Raw genomic sequence first — 24381 nt, forward strand, 5'->3', positions numbered from 1 at the left:
CTTTAATAGCATCAGAGGATTATTGATGAATGAGCCATGATGTGAGACTGCCTTCAACACAGCTGAAAGGTTTCCGATTTAGAAATAGGTTCTCAGTGAGGGAGTGCCTGGGAGTCCTGCGGGGAAATCTATAAAAGGATCTGGCTTTCAACTGCCGCTGTGGAAGAAAAAGGAATACTGACTTTTGAGCACAAGTTTTAAAATAACAAAGCAAAATTTGCAAAGCAAATTTACTATAAAATGTTCCAAGGTCATACCTGCTGAGATTACATTTTTACTAGTTTCTTTTTTCTTTCTTTCTTCTTCTTCTTTTTGGGTTTTTGTTTTTTTTTTTTTTTTTGGCTGTGGGGAGGTGGGAGAAAAAGTGTTTCAATGCCAATGACCTAGAGTAGCTTTTAAAGACCTATGGTTTCTTTTCTGCCCTAAAAGGGTGAGATACTTTTCCATACTTTATATTTTTCCCAACGACTATACAGTTGCTGTATAAACCCAGATACATACACATGAGTGAAATAAAGAATACAGGAAAATTCTAGATAATGTAAATGTAAGAGCCCTTTGCTCGCAAATATATTAACAATTTTCCTTAGAATATCAATATGATTTCAGAAAAACAGGAGTTTCTTTCTCAACTGAAGGATAATATTCTCAACTGTTCATTTTGCATTTCAAAGCATGACCAAAGGGCAAAACGTCACCCCAAAAAACTCAGCTGAAAATTCTTCTTATGGTTTATTTATAATAATGTGAGATTATATAGCGTTAGGAGTTAGTTGAGGCTCAGACTCTTAGAAAAGGTTTTCAAAAAGGAAAATGACAGGCAAGATCAGTGGTTGCAAGGTTACAGACCTCTTTTCATTCCAAGCAGAACATAATGTAGTTTTAAAATTACAGAAGTGCAGAGAGATTAATTTTTCTTTTCGACAATGAGCTTCTAATTAAGGGCATTTTCTTTTGGGGATTTGGGTGGAGAGCAAAGACCTGGAGGAATGAGGCGCAATCCTGCTAAAGAGCCTCCTCAACAAAATGGTCTGCAAACTTTTTTACAGTGAGTGTTTCACCAGAGTAGCGGCCTATCTTTATTGTGCATTAAAAGTATTTACTGGAGAAGCTTTGATTTGGCAACATAAGACAACTGCTTTATATAATCAGGTTAACAAAAGAAATGGCCTGCCAAATCCCTGACAATAAACTGTTAGGAATTTAAAGGAACTCTGTTAGATCCCTGAAAGAATAAACAGATAATAAAAATAATCGTAAAAAGCCACCTTCTAGGCGACAACGTCCTCCAGGGCCCTGATGTCATCCCACACTGTCACTCACTCACCTCCAGGCACAGAGTACCAGTAAGGAGCCCTGGTCCCCATCAGACCTTGCAGTAGCTTCAGGCTATAAGAAATTAAAAGTTTTATCATGTGGCCTTCATAACTGATAATTCCCCCAAAATGCATGCATGGAGCAAAATGTTAACAAAGAAAATCCCCTTTCTAGATAAAGACTTTTTTCTGACTACTTTCTTCCATATTTATATCCAAAAGATTGTATTAAACCTGACAATCTTGCTGTGTTTCTCTCTACCACTGGATGAGATGCTAATAAAGATAAATCCTTTTACGAAAAGATAATAAATGTACTCCAAATATTAACTGTTGTAATATTAGAAGAAAAGCAAAAATAATCCCAAAGTGTCTGACACCGTGAAGCTTCTAAGAGAAAAAAATTCCTTCAGAAAACTTTCAGGGATCGTTATCTGCCCCTTGACAAGTTAACAAGTGTGATCTGATCTTCACTTTAAATGTTAAGCTTCATTAAAAAAATTCCAAAATATCCAATGATACATCTGAAAAACATGCTTTTCTTTCCCAAGATTGCAAAGAAATTGCAAAGGAAAGTTTTAAATATCACAAGAATCAATATTTCCTTTTTAATTAATTAAAAACTATAATTTAAAAACGTTGGTAGCAGACCACATTGCAGCCTTTAGAAAGGTATGTTTATCAAAACTTCAGTACCATGACAAATGTTTATAATAAACTAAAATAAATTCATAAAGAATAAATTTACTTTTTATAAAGTAACTATAAAAACAACTTACAATGTTGAGAAAGTACTTAAGAAATGATTTCTTCTCTTTTCATATCATTTGAATATATTATTCCTGTAAAATTCTTTGGGTCCACTGGCCCTCAAAGTTTTAATATTTGTCAGAATTATTCAGAAAATTTTTAAAAGAGAATGATAATCCTCTGTACTCATAATGAAGACAGTATTCACCACTTTCTGATATTCATTTTTATCTCTATGCCAACCAAATGTGATTTACTAAAACATTAAAAATTGAAACTGAAGACACTTATTGGGTTTTGAGCCTGACAGCTCATACTTTATTGATCAGTATTTTCAGAGAGACCGGAAAGTAGTATCTAGATACACAGCTGAGTTATGAACTATGTTTGGGAAGCTGATTATTTGTCACTGTCAGGCATTCAAGTGTTCAACTTTCAGTTTTATTAAGATACCTTCATGGATGTTTCAAAACATCAAAATGAAAAAGGCCAAGAAAAGGACTGGATTTTCTGTTGTCATTTAACACTCCCCATCTGGCTATGTTTTGGAATGCCAGGACGCCCAGACTTGCTGTCTTATACTGTTTCCACTTCGTGCCTCACACTGTGCCAGACCCTTTACTTACATGACCTTTTATAACCCGACCATGCTTCCAAGGAAGTCATGCTGTCCCACGCTAGGGAGAGTGAACTAAGGCTCAGAGCGGTTAAGTAACCTGACCGAGATCACATAGCTTTTAGGGTGTAAAGCTCAAATTCTCCAGTGATTTTCAAATTATCCCTGGCAATGAGACTCTTTTTTTCAAAAAAGAGAAGAAAGCTACTAAGTCTAGGGTAGCTCTTCCTCTGAACTAGTTAATACCTTTGGCTTGATAAGACCTGCCCGTCAACCAAGGTGACACTATCCCACCGGATGCTACTACAGGGGTTCATAAACCCCTCAGAGCTGCTGTTTTAATTCAACTGAATTTGACAATTCAAAAATTAGAGAGGAGTCTTAAACTTAATAGAACACCACAACTGGCCATAAGGAGCTCACACCATTCATCAGGTAAGAGGGTTTGCTTCCGGTATGGAGTCCCTAGGGGGCCAGAGCAGGTGTCTAGAGGAGCCTGGTCACAGAAGAAACTTAATAGCAGGAACTTAGCAGACTTAGGAGCAGAAACTTGGCTGCTTGGTGCATCTACCTTGCCCCTGCCCCAAGAAGACAGAGAAAGAACCTTTCTGGGGGTGGGGAGGAGGTACTTCTTTTGTTTTTTTATTGAAGTATAGCTGATTTACAATATTATATTAGTTTCAAAATTAGTTTCATTACAAGATAATGGCTATAACTCCCAGTGCTATACAGTATATCCTGGTTGCTTATCTATGTTACGCATAGCAGTTAGTTTGTATCTCTTCATCCCATACCCCTACTGCTCGTGGGGCTGCTGCCTTTCTTGAGACCCCTGTCCACTGGTCTCCAAAAAGCTGAAGTGGTTCTATTTTTTGGTAACATTCCTGGTGGTACCACCACCAATGGAAAAAAATAATTCCCCTTCCACTCTCCATTCAATTCTTTTTGTTGTCCTGAAGGAGGCATTAGGTCCACTTTTACTACTTATACACTTCAGTCTAGAACAGAGACAGAAGGTAGAGAAGTCACTCTTTGTGGATCAGGCTTAACTGCTGGCATGAGCAAAGCATCTCAGAGGTGCAGGAAAGTGCAACCAACTCTCCCAGGAGAAAGGATTTCATCTTAGGTAACAGGCAGAGATAACAGTTTTATCCCACAGACTGTGTGCGCAAAACAAAGGCATGGTGGTGGGAGCCAGTGGAGAAAAAGGCCAAGAAAAGGACTAGATTATCTACTGTCATTGAACACTCCTCCTCTGGCTATGTTCTGGAATGACAGGACGCCCAGACTTGCTGCTTCATACTGTTTCCACTTCGTGCCTCACGCTGTGCCAGACCCTTTACTTACATGACCTTTTATAACCCAACCATGCTTCCAAGGAAGTCATGCTGTCCCACGCTAGGAAGAGTGAACTAAGGCTCAGAGAGGTTAAGTAACTTGACCAAGATCACATAGCTTTTAGGGTGTAAAGCTCGAATTCTCCAGTGATTTTCAAATTATCCCTGGCAATGGGACTCTTTTTTTTCCAAACAAAATCTCACTTAAATCATAAATAGCCCAGATAATCAAAAGTTGACTCTATATTTAAAAAGTATCTTTGAAGGGGAGCCACTTCAGCTAGACAGCCAGGTGACAGGGATTCTGGAATGAATGGAAGAGAAAATGCAGGTAAGAGATGAGATCCCACTCAGAGATGGTCCAGCAGGTCCGGGAACCAGCCTTTCAAAAGTTAACCTTTAATTAGCAATTCCTCAAATCTCATTGGCTAAACTATAGAGCTAAAGGATAAGACCCATATAAACCTTTCTGGTGCCTACACTTAAATTTTAAAATGGCACTCTGCCTCTTTCCACAAACTGCTTTTTATATGTGCACCTCGACAGAAAAAAAAAAAAAAAAGTCTTTCTCCCACTCTGCAGGAATAATATCATGCTATAACGCGTGCCTGACATAGCACAAGGCAGCTTAGGGACCGTCACTCAATGTACTGCAGTTGTACAGAAAGATGGCTGACATTCTAAAAGAACTGCACTTGCAGGGAAGTTACTGGAGTCCCCAGCACAGTAATCCAGGGCTGACAGTTATTTCTCATTCATCTTCTGCACCAGACATAGTTATCCACCGGGAAGTCAACTTCCATGACTAGTTATAAAAAGTCCTCTCTGAACCGGAAAACGGCCCCACTTCTCTCCTCAAAGGTTATCTTCAGAAATGGTTCACACAGAGGCACACATTTGGAAAAAAAAAAAAATTGTTTTTTGGTTGGGAGCAAGCAAGAAGACGGATCATCAAATATAGCCAGCAGTATCTGGCACTACTTCTTAGGACACATCGCTGTGAAGGTCTTATGTAACTGATGGACACTTATGCCAGTGGATAAAACTTATGGATAAAACCAGTGGTAAGCTCACCTTCTAAGCATTCAAATAACAAAAGAAAGGTGCCAAAGGAGGTCTGGAGGATTCTCATTGACACAGGGGACCCTGGGCAGCAAGGTGCAAACTCCCAAAGGACTCAAAGTCCAGGAGAGTTTTTTTATTATATACTTGTCAATCATAACTTAAGAAAGTACTATGGACATAATAGCACTATTAAGTGCTTTGATAACTTCATACTATAAATAAGGTTATTCCTGAATCTTAAATAATCTTTTAATATGAAGAAAAATATTAAAAAATGAAAAGACTACATTAGAAGATTAGAGAAAATGTAAATGTAGTTAGTCCCCTCTAACGTGACAATGCGCACACAAGGATGATTTTTATTTTTGCACATTAGTTTCACGTACTACTGGTGACTTTCCACTGTGTCTTTTCCTGTAGGAAAATACAAGAACAAGGATGTGATGCTCCCTCAGGGTCCACTGTCACACACAGAATGGGCTAAGCTAAGCTCCCAAGTGGGGAGGCTAAAGGCAACCTCAAATAACAGGTCTCTTTTCTCTTCAATTTTAATGAGCTAAAATGCGATTGTAATAAGAGCCAGGGTAATCCTCTGAGTCTTTTGCTAGCTATCCAAGCAACTCTCTTTTAAATTATATACTTTCCTTATAGTGTCCTGGAAGAGAAAAAACAGCTTTAAAATGCCTGTCACATAGATAACATATGACCTAGTAATGCTTTAAAATAAAGTTATAAAATAAATAAGTCCTGGGGAATGTAATGTACAACATGGTGACTATAGTTAATAATACTGTATTGTATATTTGAAAGTAGCTGAGAGTAGATCTCAAAAATTCTCATCACAAGAAAAAAAATTTGTAACTATGCGTTAATTTGATGGATGTTAATTTAAGTAGACTTATTGTGGTAAGCATTTCACAATACATACATATATTAAATCATTATGTTGTATACCTGAAACTAATATATTATACATCAATTATGTCTCAATTTTTAAAAAGTATATATGGGGACTTCCCTGATAGTCCAGTAGTAAAGAATCCACCTTACAATACAGGGGATGTGGATTTGATCCCTGGTCAGGGAACTAAGATCCCACATGCTGCGGGGCAACTAAGCCCGTGTGCCACAACTACTGAGATCACGCACCTCAACTAGAGAGCCTGCTTGTTGCAAACTACAGAGCCCACGTGCTCTGGAACCCACACGCCACAACTACAAAGCCCACGCGCCCTGGAGCCTACGTGCCACAACCAGAGAAGAGAAAAACCCGTGCACCACAACTAGAGAGAAGCCCGCACGCCGCAACTAGAGAGAAACCTGCGTGCTATGGTGAAAGATCCTACATGCCACAACGAAGTTTCCGCATGCTGCAACTAAGACCCAATGCAGCCAAAAATAAATAAAATAAATAAATAATAAATAAATCTTTTAAAAAATAAATAAAATTTAAAAAATAAATTAAAAATTTTTTAAAAAATTTTAAATAATAAGTGTATATGCAAATGCTTTAAAAATTTCAAAGACCTACCAAATTGGAAGGCAGCAGTGGAACTGATAGTAGGAATAGATGAGTAACCAGCATGATAATGAAAATGACCTTCAGATATGCTATTCTATCATGATTTTTTTGTGAAGGTATGATTCGTGCATTTATTCTGTTCTAATTTAGCATCAACAACTATGACATGAAATTCAAAAAAAGATTTTCAGCAATTTCTAATCCCATTTCACCCAAAAGTTTATAGGTTAAACTACATCACCGTTGCACTTGTAAGTTTAATCAGAGAAAGAAATTGAACCTAAATCTTCAGAAAGGGCTCAGTAAGGAGCAGGCAAACAAAGCTTTCTTGCTAATACCACGTACTTTTCATGAATGACATCACACCCTTGGCTTTTCTCCTACCTCCAGGGTTGCTACTTCTCTGTATGTTTCTCTAACCACCCTTAAATGTGGAAATCCCCAAAGCATGCTCCTAAGTCACCTTCTTTGGTCTCTATTCTCTCCATGACTTTATTACCAACTACAAGCTAAGGACTCTCAAATTTATGTCTCCATTCTAAATTTATCATCTGAGCTCCACACCCATCTGTCCAAAAGCCTACTTGCCCTTTCCCCTGGGATATCTCACCTGCAACTCAAATGTAACATGTCCAAAACTGAACTCATGAACGGAACTTAGGAAAAGTCTTCCTCACCTGTATGAATACTACCACCATCCATGCAAAAATCTTGGAGGATCTTGGCCCACATTTTCCCACATGCTCTCAGTTACCAATGTCTGCTGGTTCTGCCTTCAAAACCTGTCTTTACTTTGTCCAGTTCTCTCGAACATCACTGCCACCTATCGAAGGCCCTGTTATCTCTTCCTTTATGCATTCTTGCTTCTTGCAACTCCTTCACCAGGAAACTCCTGGCGTGATACCTAAATGCAAATCAGTTCATGTCATTCCTCTTTTTTTCAAAGCCTGCTCTTTGGATTAAGTATCAAACCCTTACCATCTCCCTCAGGGCACTGCATAATGGCTGGCCCAGCTTACAGCTTTTCCTTCCACCGTCTCTCTCCTGCTCACTTTGACCAATAACAGGGCTTACGTTCTGTCCTTCAAAAGCAATCCAACTCCTTCCTTCCTCAACCTCCTTGCTTGGGTTTTCCTTTCTGGCAAGCATCTTCTCCAGACAAGCTCCTCTCGTCTCTGGTCCCATCTTACAAGATATTTCTCAGGGGAGCCTTCATTGACCCTCTGACTCACAACCCTCTCTCCTAGCAACCTGTGTGTCTCCATGCCACGAATCACACTTACATTTTTTTAATATAAATTTATTTTATTTATTTATTTTTGGCTGTGTTGGGTCTTCGTTGCTGCGTGCGGGGTTTCTCTAGTTGAGGCGAGCAGGGGCTACTCTTCGTGGCAGTGCGTGGGCTTCTAATTGCAGTGGCTTCTCTTGTTGTGGAGCATGGGCTCAAGGCACACAGGCTTCAGTAGTTGTGGCACGCGGGCTCAGTAGTTGTGGCTCGTGGGCTCTAGAGCACAGGCTCAGTAGTTGTGGCACACGTGCTTAGTTGCTCCACGGCATGTGGGATCTTCCCGGACCAGGGCTTGAACCCATGTCCCCTGCATTGGCAGGCAGATTCTTAACCACTGCGCCACCAGGGAAGTCCCACACTTATTATTTACGACGTAATTTTTTGCCCCTGTTACTAGAGCATCAGCTCCATGTGCACCCTGTGAACACAGCTCGCTGCTCCCCCCGCACCACACGCAGTCAGTAAGCAGAACACAGCAGTTGCTCCATGAGCATCTCTCGACCAAATGAATGCTGATATTTAAGGAGGTCTTCTGGGCATGCTCCAAGTCATTAACCCTGACAGTCCTGGTTCTTATTAGGTAGCTAATCTCCGGCCAAATTTCACAATGTTTCTCTCCCTTAACCCACGTATGTCACCCCATTCTTCAAGAGCCAAGATCAGGAGGAGAAAGGCCTGGATTTTAAGCCTGTATCTGCATCTAATACTTAGTAAGTGAACTTTAGCAAAAGCGGACTGCTTCTCCAGACTTCAGATTTCTTACTATTGTATGAAAAAGTCCCCTCATGGCTCTCACACTCTGATCGGTGAATGCACAGTTTCCAATCCACAGCAAAATTTTGCTCACACCCAAAGTAAAACATCTCCTTTGGAATTCTCTGGGCTATTCTTGCTTCAAAGTCTTTATCAGTGTCACTTTCATTGGATCACATCACTGCTGAGAATCCTGAACTGGAGTTCAGGCCCATCAGGTAGGGCCTACAGGTGATGAGGCAGAACACCTAGGCCCCCACTTGCTGCATATTCCCTTCTGAGACTAGTTAAGGACCACGAGGACTGGGCCCAGCAAAGCCCCCACTATAGGTTAGGATCCTGGCAGATGCCTCTTATTCTACCCAGAGTAAAGTCCAAAGTTCCCTCGTGGCCCCAAGGCCCTCTGTAAGCCCCTGCTCTGTTTTCATCACACTGGCCTCTTTGCTATTCAAACATTCCAAGCCAACTCCCACCTCTCCTGCTGCCTCCTCCGGCCTTTGCACTTCCTGCTCTCTGCCTGGCACTCTCCTCTCCCCCAGACCTTCTAATGAGTCCTTCCCTCCCTTTCATTCAGGTCTCTGCTCAAACATCAGACCTGATCACAGGGGCTTTCCGTGACTAGGCCACACTACCCCTGTCCCAGCGCTCTCTGTCCCTGAGCTGTGCTTCATTCTTCATATTACTTGTCACAAGAAAGTATACATGTATTGTCTGTCTCCTGAGGAACTTCATTTTGTTTCCTGTTATATATCCAGTGCCTAAATTAGTAGGTACTCAGAAAATATTTATTGAACGAGTGAATGAATAAAGCAATGAATAAGTGATGCTCTATTAGCAACCGAGAAGACAGCAGATCTAAAGCTGCAGGAGTATATGAAGGTCTGGAGGAGTGGTGCCCATGAGGACGTGGAGGGGGAGCTTAGGTCCCTAGACCCCAAGGCTGGTGAGCCAAGGGGGCAGGGTTCATGGGGTTGTGTATTGGGGGAGGCAGGGGGATGTTGCCAGTCCCTGGGTCTCCTGCCAAATGAACACTGAGTCACTGGCAGCTGGGGAACCCCCAAGGTCATATCAGTAGAAATGAGAATCGGGACGCAGGTGGCCTTGTTACCGAAAGATGGATGGCACGTGCTGCCTTTTTTTATCTTTGTCTTCTTTTTGTAATCTGTCTTTTAAAAAAAAAAAACTTAACCAAATTCCACATTGAAGGCTTCTGTGAAATAATGCACAGTTTCACTCACTACCATCTCCTTTCCCCAAGCTTAGACTCAGGGAGACCCAAAGATCATCTTTCAAAACTCTCACCCTTGCTCCAAGTATGTACCAGATTGCTCTCTGCACTGTGAGTTCCTCGCGAGAAGCCTGTTAACTTCCAGAACTGACCACAGTGGATGGCACTTGGCCCACTCTCCATAAATGTCTGATGACTCAATAAGTATATTCTGAACCCGGTCTCCCGGAAAACAATGAGCTTAACAAGCATCACTAATTATATGCTATTATCATCTATATTCCACTACACTGGTGTTGGCAGAAGAGTTCTGAATAGAGGTTGATTCAACGATTGGGAGACTCATAAAATAAATAAGGAATTTCCACATGTGTTAAATAGAGTGTGATAAAACCAACTGATGCTAATGAAAGCTTTATCTAACATGTGGACTTTCCAGAGACTTCCACCTATACTGCATATAAAGAAGATAATTATAGCTGGGTATTAGATTTTTATTTTCAATATTTCAATTTTTAATTTTGACTATAATTGAAAATTATTATTAATATTCAGAGTACAGTTAACATTTTGTCTAAATTTTATCTAAATTTTTTTCTAAGAAATGATTTGGTCTTTTCATAAAAATACTGTCTTAAATGTGATTTTATATCGTAGGGTGATATTTTACTGACAGTATAGAAGATTCAATATAATTAATTCAGCAAACATTTACTGAATACATACAGTACACAAGTCACTATGCTAGGCACAGTTAAAAAAATATAAGCTTTACATAAAAACTTCACAGTGGACTGATTAAGCTGTTTATATTTTATGGACAGAACTATACTTATATTAATATAGAATATTTGTAGTCATATTAAAAACCCTTTGAAGGTGGATATACTATTTATGGGATGCCTTCAGCCACATAATGACGTAGGGCACATCTTGAGCAGAACTACACAGGGAGTTTTTAACGCGAACGTTGCTTTTGTTCCCAGCTCCAACACCATCATCACAATATTGCTTAGCATTCTAAACCTCAACCACTATTTTTAATAAATGACCTCAAACATCATGTTCCAGAAGAAACACCTTCTAATGGCTTCCCAGTGCCCTGAAAATAAAGCCTACTCCCCTCCCCAATATGCAAGGCTGGTCTTAGTTCAAATGACAAACCCAGAGAGGTCTTTCCTGACTTTCTGATCTACAGAACCGCAGGCACTCTGTTACATCAGGTTCCTTCCTTTTCTCATAGGACTTTCTACTTCCTGAAACTGACTTGTCTTCCTTATTTAGGATGTACACTCCACCACAACCTTTCTTTTGATCTTTACCCTATCCCCAGCTCCCGGCACGTAACATTTATTGAATCAATTATTAGTGAATGAACTTCCTACAGAGCTTGCATTTACTACGTTATGCATGATGAACTTTTATATGTTTCATCAGAGAGCAAATAATAAATGTATAGGCCATACTTTCCTACCTGGTTTTCTACACTATCATGGTGTAAGGCACACCTCACATTTGACAAAATGGGTCATAAATATAATTCAACAGCAACTACTGAATGAATCTCAGTAAATAATGATTTGGTGAACAAATGAATGAAAATAATTTTGCTCAAAATTATTGACTGAGATCCACAGAAGAAAATGGAGTCATAACACTATAATAATATTCTCCAACTTTTAGAAGAAAACCAGAAGTATTTTTATTGTAGTTGTGAATTATTTCTGCAGCAAAAGAGCAGTTGTGGAAACATTGAAACAGGCACTCAAAAACCACCTCAAATTGACTGCTATGGTAAAGTTCAATAGTTCCTTTGTAGTCTCAAGCAATGTTTTGGGGCAATAAACACCCCACAGAGGTCTGAATAAACTCCAAGTTCCTCCTTCTTGTGGAATAAGGCAAGGTTTATCACTCTGAAAACCGGACACTTCGATATGGTTGGCTTGCCTTTGGGAGAGGGAGTAAAACCAGAAGTTTCCAAATTCAGGATCTTTGTTTGGCTCATTTTGGGGGGATCAGTGACTAAGAGGGCAGAGGGCCTCAGGAAGGAGCTATCCCTCAGGTGTTCACATCCTACCTTAGGGCACAGCCGACCTCAAGTTCTACCCATCAGCACTAACTGCTCCTGGGTCGCCTGCTGAGAGCACAGCCCTGAACAAAACAGACCATGCTCCCTGGGTGACAGCCCCTTCAAACAGTGTAGGGACCACGAGCGCAACAGTCCCAAATGTTCCACAATTCCAGGACTGCAAGGGCCTGACTGCCAAGCTACAGAGGCGGGGCTGGCAGAGCGTTTGCTCCAAAAAGTGGGGCCTTTGTCCAGCATCACCTTCACTCGCAGGTTCTCCACACTATGGTCTGAAGTGTGCCCTCGCACGATGTGCCTGCCTGTCATTGGCTTTAAAAAGTCATTCATGGGCTTCCCTGGTGGCGCAGTGGTTGAGAATCTGCCTGCCAATGCAGGGGACACGGGTTCGAGCCCTGGTCTGGGAAGATCCCACATGCCGCGGAGCAACTAGGCCCGTGAGCCACAACTACTGAGCCTGCGCGTCTGGAGCCTGTGCTCCGCAACAAGAGAGGCCGCGATAGTGAGAGGCCCGCGCACCGCGATGAAGAGTGGCCTCCGCTTGCCGCAACTAGAGAAAGTCCTCGCACAGAAATGAAGACCCAACACAGCCATAAATTAATTAATTAATTAATTAATTATTTTAAAAAGTCATTCACAAGCTAATTTTCTCTCTGTCATGGGTCCCTATCTGAATATTCAGGACCACTTTGTGAGTAAATTTTTTTAAATCGAGTGGTTCATCACAACATTTGACGAACCTTCACTCTAAAAGAGAGGTTTTGGTACAAAGGAACAAAATCAGCAGTTGGCATAACTGTTACTCATTTTGAAATGGTAGCTTTTCTCATTTAAGAAAAAAATAAATAAACCCCTAGTGCAGGCACGGTGAGGGGGGATTCCCCTGCATTGTCAATCACAAGTTCACTTACTCTGAAAATCAGTTTGGCATTAAGTGCCAAAGGTCTTAAAATATTTACACTCTTTGACCCAGGAATTACCTTTCCATGGATCTTGCTTAAAGAAGTAACCTGAAATATGAACAAAGATTTCATCAAAATGCCAGTTATAAGACCAGTTATTTGGAAACAGCCTAACGGTCCAATCTTAAGGGAATAGTTAATAAATTATGGTAAATCATACAATCAAATATTATACAACACTAATAACGCTTGCGGAGAAGCTGGAAAATATTTAGGACACAAGGTTAAGCAAACAGAGCACATTGTAATATGTTATTAACTATGGAAAAACTTCATTAAATATAAAGGGGAAGAAAAATGCCAAACTGTTATGGGTGCTTTTGGGTCATGGGATTATAGACAGATTTTCTCCCTGATTTTTTTTATAGTTACTGTATTTTCCAAAGTTTTCATGAGAAGCATGTATTGCTTTTATTAGAAATAATAACACCCCTTCAGAAATGCTAAGTCTACTGTATCACAAATACTTGCACATGTATGTTCTCATACTTGCACTGAGCTGATCTGATATTTGCTTTGCCAAGTGAGCCAAAAATGCATGCCTCTTCTATACCAAGATCAGCTTAGAGAGAGGACTGAGAATCTTTGGATTCTTACTGCATTTCAGCCCAAAGATGCTGATTCTCAAAACTGCAAACACACCTTAGCAGCTGCCAACCTATCAGCACCTCTGTGATTAGCTCACTGTCTGTAAAAGAGCCTACCCTTTCTCAGCATCACTTTCATCCCAGGAGCCCCTATTCTTCTTTACCTATTCTCATATCCCTACCAGCTTTATTTCAAAGCATCACAGTCACTGACTTGCGTGCAGTTCTCTCATTAGATTATGAGATTCTTGAGATCCTTGTCATCCTGACCTCCCCAGAATCTAACAGGGTACCTGGTAAACAGTGGGAACTTAATAAATGATATTAAATAAAATTTTACAAAATAGGAAGAAAATCACCTCAATAACTCCAAGAGAAGAATTCACTAACAGGATCATATTGTAATGGGAATCTCGGTTGGTGCATGAAATCAGATACACTTTGGAATATAATTTCCAGTTTATGAAAGAGCACAGTAGACCTGACATTTGGGAGCTGGCCCTGGGGTTCTCCTGTTGGATGGAAATGATTTCACAGTGCATCCACACCAGACGAGGCCACTCTGTGACCGTGATGAATCAGGACAGGAACAAGACCACTGTGTAATCCTATCTGAACACAAACAAAAACACAAATATTATCCCAAAATGACCAATATCCTCCTAATCTGGCTAATGAGTATTTGCTGCATCTTTGCCAATTATAATGTCAGCCTCTTTAGTCTTGCTCCTTCTAGATAAGACTTACTAAGATACAAACTCATAGCATTATCCCTGCTTCAATGCAGAGCAAAGCCCTGCTTCTTTAAACCCTCTCCCAAATCACTTACAAGACCAAATCCTATAATCACGCATTTCTAACACCCTTTTACTGCGACACCCCATGTTTTCCTGTGGTGTACCTTTTCCCTCACTGTAACAAGTAGCAAACCCAACCTGTTCAGCTACACGTCATTTCCCAGTGGTCTCTGGCTCATTGAGAAGTTTAGTCATCCTACCTGGAATACGCTTGTCTCTTCTTTCTGCCCATACTTATCAGAACTCCCAGAAGCTTCCCCTGATCAGCCTTCCAGGTTTCAGATGGTTCCACTCCTTTTAGTTTCCATAACATTTATGTTCATCTGCTACTATTCAGTTTGTATTTCATAATACTGGCTAACACTGTGATCCTGATTACTCTCTGAAAGATCCTGCCAACTCTGAAATCATATTGTTCCACTGTGCTGCTTTAAAAGTTTATGCATGGTTGTCTTACCTCCCCAAATAGGCTATGAATTCTCAAAACTATGTCTCAAATATTTCTTTTCACTTACCTTTTCATTCCCCTTCTTCTTATCATATGTATACACAGTTCACTGCACACAGCGAACATCTACATCCAGTCATAAATTTACACAGAGACCAATTTGACCTTGCATTTGTTGGGGAATGATATATCACTCATATTTCATCAGCAAATAGTTTCATTTAGAGCATCTTCAAGTATAGACCTTTATAGCTGGAGTGTATTCCACATACCTGCTACATTCAGTATGTGCTAATGCTCTTCCTCTCTCTCCAACTCTCTCCATGTATGTATCTATTTCTTATTTATCATATTTCTGGGAAATGTACCTTTGTGTATAAAGGTAAATTCAGGCCATGGCAGCTGGCAGAGGTCCCTTCTCTTCAACTGAAGTCAGTGACTAAAATTAAGCCCTCCGAACATCTGACTTGCTGACGTATCTATCCTGCATGATGATAGCAATCCTGCACTGAGGGGGAAAAACCTACCAGGTTATTAAGTTTTCTGCCAAAGCCTGATACAGTCCTGCTGGACAACGCTGTTCAGGTGACCTGCTCTCAGCTCACATTCACATGTCTAAACGTTCACTCACGATCTCCCTTCCCAACCATACATCCCTGTTGACTTCCCCACGTCTATGGACCAGACTTGAAATTGACCTTGCCCTGCCAGGACCAGGATGACTCCCTGAAGATCCAGGATGGGGTGGAGATACAGATATATCTTGGTTTCCATGACAGCTCCTTCATTTTCCAGTCTGGCTCCGGGAGCTCAGGCAAGTAATTTAACTTCTCTAAGCCTTCATTACCTTGCTCAAAAAAAAAAAAAAAAAAAAAAAGAGCCGAAATATATCTCCTCCCAGGAGTCTAATGAAGACTTGGTGAGATTATGTATCTAAGGCACATGGCAGATGCTCTACAAATGTTTTTCCCCTAAGAGTGCCTGACAACTAATAGAACTCCGTCTCCCTCTAAGGAGCTGCCCATGCCGTATTCTTATTGACTTACACCATGAAGGATATTTAAAGCAGGGCAGATGGCAGAGTTCCTGTTCTCAGATTAACCATCAAGCTCTAGTTCTATTGATCTGCCCACCTATTCAACTTCCTGATGCTGCCCCCACTCACTTTCCTCCCTGTACCCCCCTAAATCAAGAATCTACGCCTGTTCTATTCTTCCTGTGGCACTCTTGTCCAGCTTGCCACTGAGCACGAATGCTCTACACCTTCACCCTGATAGCCTCTATTCCATCCCCTCTGTCTGACCTGGACTTCTGGCACTCTGGTTGCCTACTGGGAGGCCCAATTTGGGGCCCATCCTTCAATTTGGCCTGATATACTAGATTCTGACCTTGACCTTGAGAGGTGGTGCTGCATAGTTTAAGCACAGGTTTTTGTTTCAGACTGCCAGGTTTTGAATCCCAGGTTTACCACTTAATGACCACATAACCTTGAGCAACTTATTTACCTCCCTAACTTTCAGCTTTCTCACAGTAGAGGGCTTTTATGAGATGTCAATAACATAATGAATGTAAAGCATTTAACATGGGACTTGGCATACCAGGTAGGTCTTTAATAAATGTCAGTGCTACACATATAAAGGTTTCGCCCCTAGGACACGTGGTGGCCACAGGCCTCCTTTTGATACAGTCCAGTTGCTATGAATCTACCTACAACACACAGCCACTTCACCTACTGGCCCAGCCTACCTTCCTGGTTTGGTTCCCCTTGATCTCTTTCATCCTACCAATGTTTTTGTCAACACAGATGCTCCTTCATCCTCACCAGACCTTAATAATGTTGCTCACACATGCCAATATTCTAATTTGGGGCCTATTACCTTAGGTCTCCTAAGTGGTAACCCTAATCTGTGCCTGCTGCCTCCCCTCTGCCCATTTCCCACAAACTCAATAAACTTGTATAAACAATAGTTCTGTGTTCATCACTTTACTTCCTTGTTCAAACTGTCACTGTGTCACTGGGTCTCTAATCTCATAATGCCCAAAGTAGGGGTCTCTAATCAAATGATCCCTAGAAGACCAGGGCTTCTGGAAATAAGATCCCTAGGCTGGAAATAAGGCACAGGGGTATTTGCTAAAAGCACATGGACATGGGTAAATGGTGGGCTCCTCATTCAATAATATTCTGGGTCCTCTTAGCAAAGTCTAGACATGGAGGGAATTATTTCATCACCTAGCTTTGCCTTGGCTGGGAGGAAGGTCCCACTTCTGGAATTCGCATGGCCGTGGTCACCTGAGTTGCTTCCATGTGCAAACTTCACATCGTTGTGCAAGTGGCTGTCTCAAAATGGAGGGGGCGGGGACTTCCCTGGTGGCGCAGTGGTTGAGAATCCACCTGCCAATGCAGGGGACATGGGTTCGAGCCCTGGTCTGGGAAGATCCCACATGCTGTGGAGCAACTAGGCCCGTGAGCCACAACTACTGAGCCTGCACGTCTGGAGCCTGTGCTCCGCAACAAGAGAGGCCGCGATAGTGAGAGGCCCGCACACCGCGATGAAGAGTGGCCCCCGCTTGCCACAACTAGAGAGAGCCCTCGCACAGAAATGAAGACCCAACACAGCCATAAATAAATAAATAAATAAAATTTAAAAAATAAATGGAGGGGGCAAGTCTCCGCAATAATAGACATGTTGTTTTTGATTGGCAGCCTCATTGTCTTGGGAGATCTATATGACCTTAACAGAACTGTCAATCATGGTGCCTCTACCGGTCCCCTTTTCCCCATCCCACCACTAGCATCACATATATACAGGGTTGGGCACATGATCCAGTCCAAGACTATCACAGTAGCAGTCTCTGCTGGACACAGAGACTGATTCAATGACCTCCATAGCAGGGCCAACCATAGCCCTTTCAGGAGATTTCTATAAATGGGACCTGGAAGAGACAAGACCTCTCTTTCCTATGGATCAAAAGCCCAAGGATGCAGGTTTGGAACTAACAGTGGTCACCTTTCTTAGTACGTAGAAAGAGGCCTCAGAATGAAGCTGATTCAGAAAGAAGAGAAGCTGAGAAATGGGGAGAGAGAGAAAGAACCTTAACAAAGTCATGTGAGGTTCTGGGTTCCAGCCATGACTAAAGCAAAGTCCACGTTTGGACTTTCCAGTCACATGAGCCAATGAATCTACTTTTTCTGCCAAACGCAGTTAAATGTAGGTCCCTCGACTGTATAACCAGATGAATCCCGATCAGCTCCCTTCCACAGGAACACAGGGGGAGGGGGAGGGGACTTGACCCCCTTTAGTGCACTTGACCCCCCTTTAGTGCTTGGAGCAGAGTGACAAGGGCACTGTAGGAAGGAATGCACAGATCCACATCTTCACACTTTGCTCACATTCCCATGAATTTTGTGTAATTTCACCTCTGGTGACAGTTTCCAAAGCACAGTTTGCTATTGGAACATATCCCATTAATTAACAGTACAATGGTCCAAGAATCCCCACCTTTATATGAGAACTTCCTTTTTCCAATTGCACTCAAAACTCTTGGAAAAGTCTTATCAATGACTGTAATAATCATATCACCAGAACTCCTGCTGAGGATGGGGAGGGAGATGAGATGAGGAGGAAGCCCAGAAAAGGAGTAATCAAACTAAAGATTAACAATCAGAATTCCAGATGTGTCAGGTCTTGATCTCACAATTGGAGATTCTTATCTTCCAGAATGTAACCTAAATTTTTACTCGGAAATTTGAAACCCCACTAAAATCTGAAGCCACCCTTATATCTCTCTCCCATTTACACAGGGTTTCCAAAGTGTGTTCTAGCTTTTTCTGTTTCTACAGAAAGGCAATGGAGCGTACTGGTGCAAACGTGCTTTGAGAAATTACTCCTGGTTTCACCACCTTTCTGCCTGAATAAACTCTTGTGGTTGTAATGAAAATCAATTGGCATTATCTGTGAAAATTCATCGAAAACTATCAAGTACTAAGTGAATGTTGCTATTTATTACTTTGTTATGTATTTTAAACTCATATAACCAATGATGGGCCAGATGCCCCAGGTCAGATCTCCTCGACCTTCTATTATCATGGTCATTATTCTTTCCCTGTGTCCAGCACAGCCTGTCTTCTCCAGCCTGTCTTCCCCCAACCCAAACTCTACTCACCACCCCACCACCACCCACACATCCTGATTTCTCCTCATCAGGCAGCATTTTAAAAAGAGGATGAAAAGATTACAAAGTCCTTGGTCTGTCGATGAAAGCAGAGAGGCTCAGAAAAGCCTAGAAACATACCCAGGGCCACATCATTAGTGTCTCAGCCAGGACAACAACTTGGGTTTTCCAACTCCCCATCCAGTGTCCTTGGAAATCCACCATCCTGCTCCCCAGTGTGAACCAGTCCCGTGATGCTCAAGGACTACTCCAGGTGCTCAGCGATCTATGGCACATTTTCCAGTCCCCTCCCCGCCAGCCTGTAAGCTCCCATAGGAGAGGCTACTTTGCTGTCCTTCAGCAAGCCTGGCACCATAACAAGGGTTCACCCATGTTTTCTGAATGCTGGGGCACATATCAGACCTTAGCAGACAAAACATATCTTAAGTCCTGAAATGAATACACTTGATAAAACTGCAAATCATATCTTCCGTCATAAAATGAGGGGTCCAACTCACTGCAGATTTGTTTTTTCCATCTCTACACAAGTTCTTTTTGCAAATGTGTTCTGCTTGACTGAACTCCCCATGCGGTCTCCCATTTAGGGAGAGCAACACTAAATGAAATTTATTTTAAAACTGCCTCCTCTTTTAGACTGTACATTCTATTGATAACTAATATGCATTACCATTTAGACTATTTTATCTTCTACTAATTTTGTTTAAGAAATGTAAAAAGTGACATCTGCTTTTATTTTTGTTCTTATCTATTTTCCTAAATTAAAAAGAATTTCTTTCCCTTTATGCTGAGAATTATCATGGGAATAAGAGAATTTAAACAAACTGTTCAAATCCACTCCCCCTGTATGTCAGTAGTTATCTTTCTCTGTCCAATGAGCTGTTGTCAAAATTCTGAAACTACAAAAGTCCAAGTATAGCAATCTAACTCTGGGAAGATTCAAAAGCTTCACTAATAATTCCCCCAAGTTGGAGTACAAGTGCAGCCATCATTCTTTACAATGATCGTTCCTGAAGAATCCATTCTGCTTATGGGTGCCTTTGGAATACTACATGTGTTCTCTGGACCTGACTCAGAAGCAACAGGTAAATCTATGTGCCAGCTGCCTGGAAATTGCATACAGAAGCTCCCCACACAACTCTCTTTCACTGAAAGATTCCCCAGCCTAGGATACAAAGCTAATTATAACCAGGGTTACAAGTTATACCTAAGTCATCTCACAATTATGAGCTCTGTAGTAGGACTTCATTAGAGAAAATAATTCCTAACCCTTCAGTATATATATTTTGAGTAAAAAATACCTCATGACGTTACTAAGGCATTTAACTATAGTTTCTACTTAATAGAAGCATTACTTTCTCTTAAGAAGATGCCTATTCTTCACTTAAGCTGTTTGAAAAGCATGAAACTAAAGCAGATGCTTCTGTATGGGGAAAAAGTAGTGGAAAAATAAAGTAAGATTTGAGAAGTTTCGAAATTTAGCCTACTTTTTACAAAATGGTAATATATTCTAGTATCAGTAGCCAAATAACAAACTTGAAGGTCATTTTATAAGTGTTTCCATAATGCAAGACATGACAAACCAGCAAAGTAAATAGCTTTCATAGGAGTTGGTAATAATTTATTCACAAAGCACTACAGAAAGTGTATCTCAGAACTCGGTTTGACAGCAAAACCTAAGAGTTCAATATTCTTACTGACAAATAAGAATAGTTGTTGATTCTTGAAATGTTTTCTGTATATACAGTGGTCCACAACTACTTCTGAAGGTCTTTAGAAGAAAAATCCGGGTAAGAGACACTTTAGCCCAACATACTTAGTCCAACACCAGACTAAGGTGTACTTGGTCTGACTTCCATGAGTAAATTACATAAATGTGAAGCATCTGACTTTCTGGCATTACCAATGCCTGAAACTGGCACTGAAATAGTGAACTGTTCTTATTACAAATATCACCTCACACACACATACACATACTTCTCAGTCGAAATCTAGCGGCAGTAAATACACACAGAGAGCTTGTACCTACAAAATGTGAAATGTTGGCTTGGGCAATTCATTATAGCAAAAGAATGATTAATGGAGAAAATCTTTCAAACCCTCAGCCCTTTCTCTTAAGGACAGACTCCATAGGGAGAAGAATAGTGCTGAACTTGGCAAACAATTGCTTCGCGTCTCCATTTCGCCTACGAAGATACTACCACATACAGATATTGCTTTAGGAAACCCTGACCACACTTTGCTCTTGCCAAGGACTACTATAAATTACGCTGTGGACATCTTTACAGAGAATGCTGACTCTCTGGAACGGAGACAAAGGAGGGTGTAGCTTGGAGAAACCCAGCCAGGCGCTCCAAGGCTCCGGGTCCTGGGAGGCTGCCCCGCACGGCTGCTCTTGCGCTCTGAGGACTGGGGAGTCCGGAACTGACGGCGGGCTTGGTTTATTTCCCAAACTTCAGGAGACGGTGTTTACCCTAACTCCGGGGTCCCAAGCGGGGCGGGGGAGGGGGAATAAAGCAGCGCCCCGTTTCAGCTGCACCGACTGCCCACCCACCTCCCCACCGCCGGCAGCACCCTTTCCTTCCCCCTCACCTGTCCCGAGCTCGGGGCCTCGGGGGTCCGGTCGCCTGTCGCGGCTCTCACTCCCGGAGCTGGTGGGACGTCGGGCGCCTCCGGAGCCGAGCGAAGGAGGCGGCGGGGTCGGGGGCGTCAGCAGGAAGCTCGGCAGCCGCGGGCAGCCGCGCTCTCCCTCCCCATCCCGGCGGGGCTCGGGCAGCGGGCGCGGCGCTGCCACGGCAGGCGGATGAGTCAGGCGAGGGGGCGGGCGGCGAGGGGTGCGGGCCGGCGGAGGGGAGTGGCGGCGGCGGCGGCCTCTGGGCGGGGGGCGCGTCGCTGTGTGTGCCCGCCGGGGGTCGCCGGCCGCAGCCGTAGGGCGCACGGAGTCCGAGCGCTCCCGCCCTCGGAGGTCACCCGGCGCGGTGAGCCGGGCAGGGGACAGGGAGTCGCTGCTCAGTCGTCGCCGCCGCCGCGCAAGAAAGACAAAAGGGACCGGGGGCTGGGAAGGGAAAAGTTTTCCGCTCGGCTCCCGAAAGATGCCCACCGAACCTCACGCCCCAAGCGCCGAAGAGGAGGCTGGGCACGGGGTGCAGGGGGCCGGGCGGGCTACCAGGAGCGTGGCCACGCCGTCCACGACCCGTGGGAACGCCCCCGGCCCGTCCGCCCCCAATCTCGCCTCCAGCTTCCTCCTCGAGGATGCAGACAAAATCCAATCTTCTCCCTCCAGGACCCCCAGCCCCCAAGACCCGTGCCGCGGCCGCAAAGTTGCACTTCCAGAACAGGGAATCACCGCAGACAAAAACCTATCTTTGAGGACAAAATACCCGCTTCCAGGAGCTCTTCTCCGGGCTGGAAGGCCAGAGGGTGGAAACGGACACTCCCACCCTCGGGTCGAGCCTCTCGCTGGAGCCCCCGGTCTCGGAGCCGGGGTCCCGCCAGCCCCCGGAGGAGTGGAGAAGACGCGGCTGATTCCCGGTTTTCCTGGAGCAGGCGCTGCAGGACCCTGGCTCCACGCCCCTCGGACTCTTTCTTATCAGACGCCGCCTGGGCGGGTCGGGGTCCCCCTGGCGGGCTGCGCGGGCGCTGCGCAAGCGGAGCCAAAACCCGCGCGGAGCGGACACCGCGAACGTCCGCTCTCTACACCGCTCTGGAGCGCCCACCAGATCTAGCCCGGAAAGGGGCTCCGGGAGAGCGGCTCGGGGGCGAGGGTCATGGGCAGGGAGGACGAGGGCGAACTGGATCGTTGAGGGCTTCGATGAGCAGTGCTTAGATTCAACTCCAAACATCACAGTCAAGGAGGGGTGTAGGTTAATCCGCCTTGCCCCCAAACATCCTGTGAGTGGGGACTGTGCCCTATTCATAGAGTAAAATGTTAATGATAGTTACCTCCTATTCCGCAGAGACAGAACTGATGGTTGTATATATGCCGGTCAATTCAGTAAATAAAGTTTTATGTAAAACTCTGGATTACCAGATATTCCAACCACAACCCTGGCATGTACAGAGCATACAATCCCCCAGCGCAGGGAGTGGGTTGTACCTATCTGTCTCCTGAATGTATTTGAGCTGGTAACTAGAGGGCAAGTATGGCATTCTAGTGCAGTGTATTTGTGTCTTTCAATGTGCAATCTGCTGATCTCATTTTCAAGAAGGGTTTGTTTCTGGATGTGGAACATGTATGCGAGAGGGAGAGAGAGAGAGAATAGAATTCCATGCAAAACTTTAACATTAAAAAAAATCTTGGAAATCAGATATGGCAGTGAAGAGAGACTGCTGTAGAAATGGATTTTTTTGGTACAATCTTCCTGTCTCTACTAGAAGAACTTGGAGATTTGGCACTTTTAGTAAAAATTTCACAATCAAAATGTTAAAAACAAAACTAAAAACTAAAGGGGTTGGAAGTTGGAAGGGGGTGGAGAAATGAGTCACCCCTGTAAACCATCTGTGGTTTTATTTTTGCCCCACCTGTTTCTATAATCTTTAGCCCACAGCCAAATGCTCAACTCACTTAGGTGTTCTTACACATTTGTCCAGGCATCCTATGAAAGGAGTGTGATTCCATGGTGCCTTCCTTCTAGTTGTAGCCTCTACATTTTATGACGAAATATCTTGAAACCACATTTCTCTGTAAAGCTCCTGAGAGAGGATATCTCCTGATTATGTTCAGTAGCTTCCTAAGAAATGAAGAATGGGCTCATGGTGTCCATCAGGATCATTAAACATGACATCCTAAGACAAGTAGTGACACATTTTAAATGGTCATCTAGCCATGTTACACAGTGAAAGACTGAGCCTCCCTCAAAGATGAAGGCCATGAAATAAGGAATAAGCACATTTCTTTGGCCACAAATATTGATGATGCATTTCTGAACTTAGATTTCAAAAAAGAAGCAGAAAAATGGACTACATAAGATCACCAAAGGGGAATTATTTACATTTCTGTTAAAAATAATTGCTATTAGTCTCAGAAAAAACGGGGTAAAATATTCTATAAATAGAGGATTATCTGCAATTCAGTAGACCAAGCAACTCCCACGATATTAGTTATAAATTCTTCCCTGGCATTGAGTGCTCAAACTCAGGTAAATTATTTAATCTCTGCTAATGACCAGTATCCCTCCATCTGGGAAAAGCGCAGCAAAAATACCATGCCAGTAATGGATTTTGAATTTAGCTCCATATCTTCTTTTGAGGTAATGGATGGAAGCTCTCACCATCAAGCTGCACTGCACTTCACATATAATATTTTTTGCAGTGTCCTTCTGAGATGTGTAAATTTCCACTAGAACAAACCCACCTTACAAGAGTGCATAGTGGGAACAGAACATTCCCTATAATTCAAGCTCAACTACGTACTAACAGAAGGACTTGAAACTTCATTTCTCCCATCCCTTAAGTAG

General features: G+C 42.7%; 1 protein-coding gene across 5 annotated transcripts in view; it reads right to left on the bottom strand.

Annotated features, from left to right (window-relative positions):
* Window positions 1-22407, bottom strand: part of TMEM200A (transmembrane protein 200A) — a 72021-nt gene extending 49614 nt beyond the window's left edge. The window contains exons 1-3 of one of the 5 annotated variants that reach the window (XM_082406370.1): window positions 1328-1343; window positions 258-342; window positions 2-157 (exon numbers count right to left, since the gene is read on the bottom strand). The gene's annotated coding sequence lies outside the window, so the exon portion shown is untranslated. Of the gene's footprint in view, window position 1; window positions 158-257; window positions 343-1327; window positions 1390-7283; window positions 8093-21517; window positions 21640-22305 lie in introns of those variants that run through there. The other 4 variants (XM_082406371.1, XM_082406374.1, XM_082406369.1 and 1 more) reach the window with 4 other exon arrangements.
* Window positions 22408-24381: the final 1974 nt, after the last annotated feature.

The sequence above is a fragment of the Balaenoptera borealis genome, assembly GCF_965194805.1.
Source record: "Balaenoptera borealis genome assembly, chromosome: 9".
In the NCBI taxonomy this organism is placed as follows: domain Eukaryota; kingdom Metazoa; phylum Chordata; class Mammalia; order Artiodactyla; family Balaenopteridae; genus Balaenoptera; species Balaenoptera borealis.